Here is a 10,843-nt window from a genome sequence, read left to right on the forward strand (position 1 = left end):
AAAAAAAAAAAAAAAGAAAACCAGACTCCATAGTCATCAGAGAAGCTAGCAGTGAAATTCTTTAACCTGCGCTGGAGATGTGAGAGGGGTTTACTTTATTGAGTTCCCACAATTGTGAACCCAATGAAAAGGAATAGAAATTATATTGAGACAGACAATAAGAATAACAGGCACACGGATGCCAATTTTGAGGAAGAAGCGCACAAACAAAGAAGAAACCAAACGCCACTCCCCACAGGTGTCCTGGTGTTTCCAAGAACCTGGAACAGACCTACGCAGCACCAGGCAGCCCTCAGGAGCCCCATGTCTCCTTCTTGGGCTTCTGCCAGTGGCCCTCAGGAGTCCCTATGCCTTCTTATTGGGCCCCTGTCATCCTCCCTGTGTTCTAACCTGGTTCCCTAGGGAACTCACCAGTGTCCTGGTTGATGCAGGACAGGTGGTGCCATGACCCGATGTCTTAGCTCTGGCTGTATTGATGCTACAGTGGCTGGAGGAACCAGGTTAGAACACAGGGAGGATGGAACACTGGGCCGGGCAGCTGTAGGGGAGACACTGGCGCCTTGCTGTCTCCTCCCCATGCACTTCTGACTAGTCAACTTCACAGATGGTGCCTTGCTGTCTCTTCATGTGGGTTTCCAGGGCCTGAGAGTTCTAACACCTTGCTGTTGATTGGATGACTGGCTGTACCTGACAAAGACCCATTCCCTAAAAGTCAACATTGAGTTCCAGCAAAACAACCTCCTCTGACTATATAAACCCCTGAGCAGGGAGCCCAAGGACAGACCTCGAAGAGGAAGCAGGAGAGCTTTTTCCCCTCCTGGGCTCTCTCTGCCAGGAGGTTTGTTTTTTTGTAGTTGTAGTTTTTTGTTTCTGTGAATAAATCCTGTCTTACCACTGATCCTGTGGTCCATTGATTCATTCTTCGAATTGCCAAGACCAAGAACCTGAAACTCCGGTATCATGGTGACACTGGTGTCCCAGTGACTATTTTGTGGTCTGTTCTTGGGAGACAAACAAACTACAATTAGAAAAGGAAGACTTACCTCTCGAGAGGGAGTTTTGAACCCAAAATTTTGGTGGAGTCAATTGGAGTTCCTCCAGAGTCCTCAGGAAGAGTTTGGGAAATTACGGGCCCTGGAACATCTCAGGGGGCACCTCCCCTATAATTTCCACCCTCTTGGGGGGGACCATGCAGGGAGGCTGACCCTCCAGCTGGTGAGATGTCACTGGGGCCTCTAAATGTTGTACCCAACACAAGTGGAATTATAGAGAAAATGCCAGCACACTGTTTGAATTGAGTACGGGGTCCTTGATTGGCCAGCTGACCTGAGAAAGGTTCACACCTGAAACATTCTCAGCCCCTGAATTACAAAAGAATGGAGTTTTTATACCTTTTTCAGTTGCGAGGGGGAGAGAGGGAGGTTAGATTTTTGCAAGGTTAGATTTACAGGGGAACCAAGGGTAGGAATGCGATTTTACAAGGGTCCGCTATAACTCTGGGCTAATCCCCAGTCTCTGCAGGATATGTTTAACAGCCCATTCCTACAAGGCCTAGATGCTGAAGGGGAGAGGGGGGAAAAAGTGCAAACTGGGGTCCATTTGACCTTTCAGGGATACAAAGACAATCTGATAAGTCCCAAAAGAAAAAAAAAATAGAAATCAGAAGGGCTTTGGATTTCTCAATGTAGTGGTGGAAATGAGGTGATTGTGGAGCAGTGCCTTCAAAATTCTGAAGGAAAATTGTTCGGGAGGGGAGGGGGGAGGATGGATGGAGGGAGGGTGATTGGTGGGATCACACCTATGGTTCATCTTACAAGGGTACATGTGAGTCTTTCTAAATGTAGACTATAAATATCTTAACACAATAACTAAGAAAATGCCATGAAGGCTATGTTAACCAGTTTGGTGAAAATGTTTTAAATTGTATATAAAACCAGCACACTGTAACCCATGACTGCATTAATGTACACAGCTATGATCTAATTAAAAAAAATTCTTCTCTATCTAGCTATATCTTTAGGCCATTTTTCTAAAATAAAATAAAATAAAGAGTACAAATCATAAAAGGAAAAAAATTGTTATCATTCTGGAATTTTATATACAGCCAAGTTATTAATTAATGAGAAGCATTGAATAAAACAATTTATAGTCATTTAGAGTTAAGTTTTCCTGAGGTAATAACCCCCCTAATCCCAGTAACTTGAAAAAAATCCATTTTTTGTTCAAAGTCTTGTAGGAAGACGAGGCCTGAGGGAGAGAACAAACACCCAAACACCATATTTAAGAGGAAAAAAAGCTTGATTCAGCCAGCAGAGCTACAGCAAATCTAAAAATCTCAAAATGGCTGAGCTCCTAGACTGACTCCATTTTCTCCATTTTATCCCCAGTCAAAAAGTTGTAACTGCTAGGTGCAGTGGCTCACATCTGTAATCCTAGCACTCTAGGAGGCTGAGGTGGGTGAATTGCCTAAGCTCATGGGTTGGGTTCAAGACCAGCCTGAGCAAGAGTGAGACCCCCATCTCTAAAAAAATTAGCTGGGCATTGTGGCAGGAGCCTGTAGTCCAACCTATTTGGGAGGCTGAGGCAAGAAAATCACTTAAGCCCAAGAGTTTGAGCTTGCTGTGAGCTGGAACACCATGGCACTCTACTGAGGGCGGCGTAGTGAGACTCTGTCTCAAAATAAATAAATAGATAAATAAATCGGCTCGGCGCCTGTGGCTCAAGCAGCTAAGGTGCCAGCCACATACACCTGGCAGGTTCAAATCCAGCCCAAGCCCGCCAAACAACAATAACAGCTGCAACCAAAAACTAGCTGGGGCTTGTGGCAGGCTCATGTAGTCCCAGCTACTTGGGAGGCAGAGGCAGGAGAAATGCTTGAGCCCAGGGGTTTGAGGTTGCTGTGAGCTGTTATGCCATAGCACTCTACCCAGGGCGACAGCTTGAGGCTCTGTCTCAAAATAAATAACTAAATAGAAGTTTAAATGACAGTCCTACTCCTCTGCAAAAAAAGAACAAGAACAAAAAGCTCTTACTAAATAAGGCCATCATAATGCAGTGTCCAACGCAGGCCCATAGAGGGCTCACTCTCAAGGGCCTTTATTGTGGCAAATTGCCACAATTTGCAATCGTGTTGACATACAGACTAACTTTACTTTCTTCTGCTGACCTCTGATCTTCCTGCTATTATGTTGTTGACAATTGCTCTTGAAAAAAAATTTTTTTTTTGTGAGACAGAGTCTCACACTGTTGCCCTGGGTAGAATGACAATGGCGTCATCAAACCTCACAGTAACTTTCAGCTCTTGAGCTCAAGTTATCCTCTTGCCTCAGATTTTTTTTTTTAGAGCTTTTGGTGGTGGGGGGAGGTTAGAGACAGAGTCTCACTTTATTGCCCTTGGTAGAGTGCTGTGGAGTCACAGCTCATAACAACTTCCAACTCCTAGGTTTAGGCAATTCTCCTGCCTCAGCCTCCTAAGTAGCTGGGACTACAGGCACCCACCACAATACCTGGCTATTTTTTGTTGCATTTTGGCTGGGGCTGGGTTTGAACCTGCCACCCTAGGTATATGGGGGTGGCGCCATACTCATTGAGCCATAGGCACCACCCCCCTTACCTCAGTTTTTCTATTTTTTAGTAGCAACCGGGTCTCACTCTTGCCCAGGCTGGTCTTGAACTCCTGAGCTTAAGTGATCCACCTGGTTCAGCTTCCCAGAGGGCTAAGATTAGAAGCAGAGCCATTCTGTCTGGTCAAATTTGGGGACTATTGTATCATCAAATCTTGAGAATCTAAAATAAAGTAATTTATGGGGTCAGTGTAAAGTCATTTAAAAGAATTTTCAGGTTGGGCATGAGTTCAAAACCAGCTTGAGCAAAAGTAAGACTCCATCTTTACCAAAAACAGAATAAGTGATGCAAGAAGATTGCTTAAGCCCAAGAGTTGAAGTTTGCTGTGAGCTATGATGCCATGGCACTCTACTCAGGGTGATAGCTTGAGACTCTGTCTCAAAAAAGAGGGCAGCACCCATGTGTGGATCTGTGAGTAGGGCATGGGCCCTATATACCAAATGTAGCAGGTTGGAACCTGGCTCTGGCCAAGCTGCAACAAAAAATAGCTGGGTGTGGGCGGCACCTGTGGCTCAAGGAGTAGGGTACCAACCCCATACACGCAGGTTTGAGCCCACCTGCCACCAACATGCACCAGGGGGCTGTGTAGGATAAAAGATGAAAGGACAAAAAGATGAGAATACCATAACTCTGAAATAATGACAGGCATCATTACTCTTAGATCAGTCCAGATGGGGCCAGAACAGGACAAGATAAGAACAAATGGGCCAAGTACTGTCATGATAAAAGTTAACAAGCTAAGTGCTGTGACAAGTTGCTTTACTCATGTATTAGTTGCTAGATCTGCATTATGTTACCTTATTGTTATCTAACTGCCCTTTATGTTACCTGTTGGCTAATCCACTAAATTGCAAGGTTTGTTTCTGTAAAAGGGGGTCATTGTGACCCCGTGCTTGCTTTTTGCTTCTTTTGCCAACTTTCTTTCTGCTTCTAAATACTAACTTCCAGCCCACCTGTTTGTCCCTTTGCCAACTTTCAGACTAGAAAAACTCCAACTTCACACTCTTCAGAGAGAGTGATGATGCTCTCTCACTTAGTCTGCTTTAGACTTTGCTGAGACAGCCCCACGGTTAATAAAAGACTCCTTTTTGAAATTCTAATTTGACTTGGTGGTCCTTATTTCACCCTATAACATTCTTGGAGGCCCCAGCGAGATTCCTGGGTTTTCACCCAGGCTACTGCCACTGGTTGTGGCTAAAGCACAAGAGCCAGTTTTCACCTAGGGGGCAGCTGTTGAGAATTTCTCAGCCCCTGGTGAAAGACCAACTCTGTCCCCCTGCCTCAACCTGCCAAACTGATTGACTAAATTCAAAATGGAGTCATTGGGCCTGGCCTGAATCCCTTACCAGTAAGTCTATTCTGGAACCCCCAGAGGGTGGACACAGCAGGCTGGATGCAGCTGTAAATTGAGGGTTGTCTGCCTGTCTGTCTGCAGTGCTGATCTGTTCTGGGACACCCAGAGGCTGGATGCAGATGGGTGGATGCAGCCATAATTGGGTGTTTGCAGCCCTTTATTAGACTGTTCTGGTATTAGCAGTCCTCTGGATTGTTTGGATTTGCAGGCTAGTCCTGTTCAGGCTGGTCCTGTTCTGGTATTTGCAGTCTTTATTGGGTTGTTCTGGTTTTTGCAGTCAACTGTGCTGGTTCTGGTTTGTGTATTTTGTGTTTTTGTATGTTCTGGGTTTTGTTGTTGGTGGTGTTGTTGTTGTTGTTTGGTTTTGGCCGGGGCTGGGTTTGAACCTGCCATCTCCAGCAGGGCCCTATGTTCTGTTTTTTGTATGAGTGAGAGAGTGAAAGAATTTGAATGTGATTCCACAGCCCTGAGGCTATGGAGTCTGAGTGGGCCTCCACCCCCAGTTCCATGACCTTATCATATGGCTTAGTGGCAGGCTGCTCAGGGTGACCTGGAACAGGGTTTATACATCCCTGCCTATGCCAAGATAGAGATTTCATCCCTTCGGGTACGTGGCCAGGAAGGCATCTGAGTGGGAGTCAGACACAGCTCAGCACCTGACTGGTTTTCTGTCTGTCTGTCCCCTTTGTTCTCCATCTGTCTCCTCTGTTCTGTCTGTCTGTCTCCCTTGTTCTCCATGTCAGATCTATGTCTCTTCTGCAAATTTGGATATCGGGAAACCCTCCAGGAATTTCATCCTGTGGAAACTAGCCTTTTACCTTCTTTCTCTTATGTCTCCTATGTCTCCCACTGCCTTCAACATCGCTTTCCAGGTAGGAATTGGACTGACTTACTGTACAGTGTTGCTCTGGAATCTTGGTCTGTTTGGCAGCGTTCTGTGCTGGTGCTGACTGACTTCTATCTTTCTTACATGGCCCTTTTGTACATCCTCATTTTTTATTTTGACACTGTAGTGTAAATGACCCACCTGCGTTTGGAACTCTCCCTGGCGATTAAAGAGTTAATACAAAGTTTGTTAAAACTGTTCCTCTTTTTGGATGCTAAAAACTGTGGTTGCTATGTTACGAATAGCCTTGAGATAAGGTGCAGGCAAACAGCAGAAGACCCAAGATCAATTACTCATTTGGAACTAAAGAAAAAAAGCTTTCTGAAGCAGCAGCTGCTTGGCATTACTCTGTTTGGCTCTTATTCTGACAACCCTCAGGCGACCTTCAGGAGAGGGGCAGGCTGTGGGGATGCACCCCTTGGAAACATCCTACAGTCCCTGGAGAACCTGGAGCCCTCAAGAGAGTGGCTGACAATCACTCCTAAATTCACCTGTGAGTCCACCTCCAGAGGTAAGCCACTTTTTTTGTTTGTTTGTTTAGAAATTAGAACACTTTATTATAAATATTTCCAGAATATAAACTGATTTTGTACCAAGATTCTTTGAAACTTTTTAAAACTATATGTAACTTAAGCTCATTATTATTGCAATGTGTTTCATTTTCCACTTTCCAACCTAGAAAATACACTGCAAGTGAGATCTAACAAAGGAAAAAAATAAATTGCTTTATAGAGAAAACCAACGAACATAAAAATAGCCAGTTCAAAGCTATAACATACCTGATCAAGAAATAGATCCTCAAAGTCTATTAATCCTCCAATTTAAAATAAATAACCTTTCAAGGGAAAATAAATCGGCTGGCTCGGTGCCTGTGGCTCAAGTGGCTAAGGTGCCAGCTGCATACACCTAAGGTAGTGGGTTCGAATCCAGCCCAGGCCTACCAAACAGCAATGATGGCTACAACCAAAAAATAGCCAGGTGCTGTGGCGGGCACCTGTGGTCCCAGCTACTTGGGAGGCTGAGGCAGGAGACTCGCTTGAGCCCAGGAGTTGGAGGTTGCTGTGAGCTGTGTGATGCCACGGCACTCTACCCAGGGAGACAGCTTGAGGCTCTGTCTCATTAAAAAAGAATAAAACAAAAAGAAAATAAATCTGCCATTAAAGCAACTTGATGAATAAAACAGAACCACTCTCATTAAGAGAAATTATGTTAAATTTAAGAAAAGTGTAATAATGCTTTAGAAAATGAAGAAAAGTAATTTCTGTGTTGGAGAGTAAGCCTACTTAATACTTTCTGTTCATGTAGTTTTTGTTATATGTTAAAGTACCTGTTCATATAAGAAAAGTGATATAAATGTGAACATCATAAAACCAAGTTCCTAAACTAGTTTTTTTTCCATTTAGCTTTGGAAAAACCAACTAAAAAGCTTCAAAATCCAAGGATAGACTGGTCCCAAAGCATTTCCTCCTCTGTCCTTTCTTTGCCTTGTTCCTTTTTCTCTTTTCTATGCTTACATTCCTCTTTCTTGGAGGCTACATCTCAGCTTTTTTTCTCCTTTTGATTTTAAGCTTTTCTGTACTGACCTGTACAGTTTCTGTTTCCACCTCCTTTTCTTTCGTTCAATGCTCTTGTGTTCATCTAAATCAATTTCCTCAAAACGTCTTTTCCTCTTATGCTTGGGCTGTTCTTCCTTTGATTTTTCTCTGCCTTCCTCTGGGTACCTTTTCCTTTTCTGATGTATCTGTTTGTGACAGGCTTGATGAGTACTGGTACTGTTATCTGACGAGAGGTACTTGTAAACCCCAGATTCTACACTGCATGAGCCACGATTATATTCCTGATGACTAAAGTTCAGGGGTACTGGCTTTTCTGAGAAACAGTCTCTGGTGAATTGATAAAAGCTCAGAGAGTCTAGTCTCAGCCTGCCATCACCAGCTGGTAACCACTGAGGTAACCTGTTTTCCACTGTTTGTGAAATATTGCATGATCTTGGGTAGGTCTGGATGGTTTCAGATGGGAGTCTTTGATCAAACATTCTATACATGGGTCTGGAATCAACCTCTTCTTTGTGCCCATAGGTGCCAAATAGTCGTCTCTCATCTTTCTGAAACAAGTTTGTGGCTCTAAGCCTCTGGCTTTCTGTATTTTAATATAATCTTCAAGTTCATCTTAAAAAGAGTCGTATGTCTTCTTTGAGTGCTTCATTAGGTTGACAAAAGGGGATTCTCCTTGTCAGGCTGAGAACTTGCTGGAGAAATCTGACCATATTCATTCAGTTATTCAGCATGAACTTCCCCAAATAGTGAGACTATGAAATAATTGGGAAGCTCATAATGTGAAATTCTCTGTTATTCAAACTGAACACTGGGCCATAGACGTCTCTGAACTTCTTGTAAAAAGCTCAATCTTTGTTCATTCAATTGTAGTATCTTCCCTGAGGCAGGGGCAGTGTCTGGAACTACTGTTCCCCTCCCCACCAAAGCCAGCCTGGAGATAGGCCTCGATGGAGGTGGCGGAGAGGCAGGAAAAACGGCTGCCACCTCCACCACCGAGCAGGTGTGGTGGGAGGAGGAGGCAGAGGTAAGCCCCTTTAACATCTATTTTTGGCTAGTGTCTGCAGTGGTTAATGTAACTATGTAACTATATATATATATATATATATGTTGTTTGTTTGTTTTTGCAGTTTTTGGCCGAGGCTGGGTTTGAACGCGCCACCTCTGGCATATGGAGCTGGCACCTTACTCCTTTGAGCCACAGGCGCCACCCTATTAATATTATTTTTGTTGTGCTTATTTGTTGTGGATTGTTGTAAAGAATCTATCTGTTGAATTCATTTGTTGTAATTTGCGTAGAGCCCTTAGGAACCTCCCAGGGAAGGCCAAAGAGATAGAAACTTTGGACAGGGACCCCACGTTACCAGGCTATTGGCCTGTCAGAAGCTCTCAGAGGTGTGTCCGTGTGTCCTTAGAACAACCTGACCAGTGGGAAGCCTCAGCCCCAGAAATGTGTGTTAACACCCCTCAATGCTTTCTCACTTAGTCTGCTTTAAACTGTGTTGAGACAGCCCCACGATTAATAAAAGACTCCTTTTTGAAATTCTAATTTGAGTTGGGGCTCCATATCTCCCTCCATAACAGGCCCCCAGCTCCTTCCAAGCAGGGAGGATTGACTTAGTAGTTAACTCTCCTGGCACTGAATTCAGCATCTATTCCCGAGTTAGTCCTCACCGCGAAGACCTCAGAGCACTTTAGTCCAGTGCTTCTCACTGTGTTAAACAAAAAAATTGTTTTCAAATTTCCCAATCTGTCATGGACTAATACTTTGCAAAATGCAATGAATTGCTATAAAGATGAAATTAAAAAGACAAACACGCTGCAAGCCTGGGGTTTTGTTTTCGGATTCAACTGACAAAGATATGGGATCAAGTTGCTATGGAGTTCCCAAGGCTTCCCTCCATTTCTGGACTCGGGTCTGCCGCACCCCCCATACCCCGCCCCCAGTAGCGGCTATTTTCCCAAGCGGAGCGGGCGTAGAGGACCCGGTTCAGGCTTTCTGGGTAGCTCAGGTAGCCAGGCGGGGCGGGACGCGCCCGGGGACGCCTTGTTAGAGGGGCCGGGCCTGGGCGGGGACAGCGTCCGGGCGCCCGGAGAGGCCGCTCCCAGCTCCACCCACGCCCGCCGGAGCTCGCGTGTCGCTCGCCCGCCGCCACCGGAGCCTGCGAGCCGAGACCGTAAGCGCCGGGGGCCGGGGGGCCGAGGGATGGGGTTGTGTGGGCCCGCGCCGTCCGGCCGGCGGTGCGCTGGGACTTGCGGGCAGGCCACTCCCAGCTCCACCCACGCCGAGGAGCGCGCGTGCCCGCCCCGGCCCTGGCGCCGTCCGGCCTGCGAGCGCTCGCCCCCGCGGGCCCTGCGGGCGGACTGGAACCTCTGGGCGGGGGATTCCAGGGGGCGACGGCCGTGGGGGCGCGCCGGGTCCCTTGGCGCAGTCTCCTGGCGAGTGCTGTTCCCAGGGTGGTGCCTCGCTCCCGCGGTGAAATGCAGCTGTCCCCCAACAGATCGCTTCTGTTAGCTGAAATGCACTTTCTTTTTATGTGTAATTTTTTTTCTTCTTTTTTTTTTTTTTTTTGAGACAGAGTCTCACTATTTCGCCCTCGGTAGAGTGCTGTGGCGTCACAGCTCACAGAAACCTCAGACTCTTGGGCTTGAGCGATTCTCTTGCCTCAGCCTCCCAAGTAGCTGGGACTCCAGGCGCCCACCACAACGTCCGGCTATTTTTTTTGCTGCAGTTGTCATTGTTGTTTAGCTGGGCCAGGCCGGTTCGAACCCGCCAGCCTCGGTGTACGTGGTTGTTACCCTAATTGCTGAGCTGCGGGCGCCGAGCCTGAAATGCACTTTCTTGTCTTGTGTCTGCCACCCCTACTCCTGCTCTTCTCTCTGGAGAGGCCAGCCTGCTCAGCGTGCGGAACAGGAAACTTGATCCTGGGGTGACGAATTCAGCAAATAGTAGAAACTTAGGAATGTGGTCAGGCGCAGTAGACGCGTTACAGAGCCCACGTCGTGTTCTGCCTCACTCCCCGGCAGGGGCCCATTTACTCGAAAGCTATCCAGCTTGGGTTTCTGGCTCCTCAACTTGCCTTGGCCTTTTCTGAGACCTTGGTGGGTGGGGCTCCCCTACCCTCCCTTGCTCCCACCCCCGCTTAGAATTGCATTCCCCTCTCCATTCTTCACCTTCCATTATTTAAACTTCCTGCTTCACAAAGCCTGGATCCTAGGCGGATACTCCCCTCCCTGTCCTGCAACTCTGCTGGCTCGGCTTGGACCCATGCATTTGGCAGGTCAGCTGCCAGTACGGTGCCTTTGCTGGGATTTATGAGCTATCGTGGAGAGTTGTTGAGGACATTGGGATTTCTGCCTGTTTCTGTGCCACTCTGCAGCCTCCTTTGAATGCAGCATAATTTAAAATAAACGTTTTTAGGACGC

At 46.4% G+C, this 10,843-nt stretch overlaps 1 pseudogene; it reads right to left on the reverse strand.

The window, feature by feature from the left end:
- Positions 1–7,292: 7,292 nt before the first annotated feature.
- On the reverse strand, positions 7,293–8,069 carry LOC100951558 (annotated as a pseudogene).
- Between the last annotated feature and the right edge of the window lie 2,774 nt (positions 8,070–10,843).

This window comes from Otolemur garnettii, unplaced genomic scaffold (genome assembly GCF_000181295.1).
Source record: "Otolemur garnettii isolate 467f Iridium unplaced genomic scaffold, OtoGar3 scaffold00045, whole genome shotgun sequence".
NCBI lineage: Eukaryota > Metazoa > Chordata > Mammalia > Primates > Galagidae > Otolemur > Otolemur garnettii.